At 44.7% G+C, this 2,098-nt stretch overlaps 1 pseudogene; it reads left to right on the top strand.

Annotated features, from left to right (window-relative positions):
- The first annotated feature begins 547 nt into the window (after positions 1 to 547).
- LOC127679247 (sentrin-specific protease 2-like) lies at positions 548 to 1,826 on the top strand (annotated as a pseudogene).
- The last annotated feature ends 272 nt before the right edge of the window (positions 1,827 to 2,098 follow it).

Below are 2,098 nucleotides of genomic sequence, written 5' to 3'. Positions count from 1 at the left end.
GGCAAGGGGACTCTGAAATCCTGGACCCAGGTTGGGTTTGGGGAGGGTGTCCAACCTCCAAAACATTGATTTGGGTTCTTTCAGATGACATCATAACTAGTTATGGAACCTTGAAGTCTATTGATAGGGGCAACCCCCTGAGTTAAACATCATTTGCGAGGTTGCCTCCGATGTGTTAGCTGCTAGGTTTAGGCCTGGTATCTTACTACTGATTAACTAGGACGATTAGTCTTATTTTAAAATTTTGTATATTTAGCTGGATAAAGCAGGCTAGGAGGATACTTCTGAGGAGGCATTCTTAGATCTGCTCAGAGTTTCCCAGAGTAGACCCCTGACATGGAAAGTAAACTCTGTTTCTAAAGAAAAGTTTTTCTGAGGCTGATAGGTTTCCAACCTTGGACCAACCATCTGTTAGAAGAAGCGATTCTTCAGGATCCAGGAACAACAACCAAAGAGTACCCACATGGAGTTGCTTTTGCTTGGACATTAGAAAGGCTTTACTACACTGGAGCCAACACCCTCTAAAAAACAACACAAACAGTTCTCCATGTGGCAACCTAATCAGCCTGAGATGGAGATGAAGTCCGAAGCTTCAGGAAAAGGGAGAAAATGCAAATGCCAAGATGGAAGTGGGACAGAGACAGATCCTAAAGCTTTGGGACAAGGTCCAAAAAGGACATGCCAGGATGGAACAGACATGGTCTTTAAAGAGCCTGGCAATGCTCAGAAGAAGAACCCTCAGGAGCAACAACACCTAGAGCATCAGAAAGAACAGCCAGGCAGGGGTCAGGGACAGAAACCCCAGGAAGAGAGTCTAAGACAACTAAAACTCCCACAGAACACCAAAGGTCCTCTTGAGCAGGCTGACACTAAGAGGAAACCTGCTGATGGGTGCAAGGGTCGCAAGAGGACCTATTCCATCCTGGAGGAAAACGAAATCAGCCCCGAAAAGAAAAAGCACAGGTTACTTCCACACCATCAATGTGAAGATCATGGAAGATCCAATCCACACAAGGCCAGACTTACCCGGAACACCAGCTTAGATTATTCTGGATAGTGGGATCGGAGATAGTTTACTCCCCAACAAGATGCCCATACTTGCAGAAAAGAAAAAGCCTCTCAGAAACCAAGAAAAGGGCACAGAAGTGGATCAAATCCTTGATATTAAAGAAGACATGGAGAAGGAAATTAAGAATCCACTGAGTCCAGGAGCCCTAGAGGAAATCCTAAGTAGCAGATTAAAGCTGCAACCTGAGGAAATATCCAGACCCTGGAGAACAGTCAGTGGCTCAATGATGAGGTCATCAACTTCTACATGAACCTTCTGGTTGAAAGAAATGAAAAACAAAGCTACCTAGTTCTTCACATATTCAGCACGTCCTTTTACCCCAAGCTAAAGCGTAGCATTTACACTTCTGTGAAAAGATAGACTTGAGGAATCAATTGCTGAAAAAGAACTAATCTTGGTGCCCATCCACCAGAAGGTACATTGGAGCCTGGTGGTCATCTATTTAAGAAAACCAAGTATTGTGTACCTCGATTCAATGGGACAGACAGGGAAGACTATCTGTGAGACCATCTTCCAATATTTACAAAATGAGAGCAAGACACAAAGGAACATTGAGCTGGACCCTTTGGAGTGGAAGTGATACGGTGTGACAGCAGAGGAGATTCCTCAGCAACTGAATGGGAGTGACTGCGGAATGTTTACCTGTAAATACGCAGATTACATCGCTAGAGACCACCCTGTGACCTTTTCTTACCAGCATATGTTCATCTTCAGGAAGAGGATAGTATGGGAAATCCTGCACTGTCACTTACTGTAACAACATCCACCTGGTTGCTATGGTCCCCAGCCCTGTCCTTTTCCATCCATGATTCTAATATACCTCAAGTAGGAGGAGTTGAAGAGATTAGAAACAGGTACTGAGCTGTCTGACTGGATGAAGCCCACTCTCTTCAACATAGTCCTGTCATGGGATGTGGGACTGCTGCACTAATGCCATCTCTAGGATGCATGCAACTACCTCAAGCTTAGAAACTGCTGCTGTCCAACACACAGGAGACTATGTGTTCAGGAAATGCTGTTATAGTGCTG

The sequence above is a fragment of the Apodemus sylvaticus genome, chromosome 2 (assembly GCF_947179515.1).
Source record: "Apodemus sylvaticus chromosome 2, mApoSyl1.1, whole genome shotgun sequence".
Classification (NCBI taxonomy): Eukaryota; Metazoa; Chordata; class Mammalia; order Rodentia; family Muridae; genus Apodemus; species Apodemus sylvaticus.
Note: the sequence above shows the minus strand (reverse complement) of the source record. Positions and strands in the feature narration are given on the sequence as shown.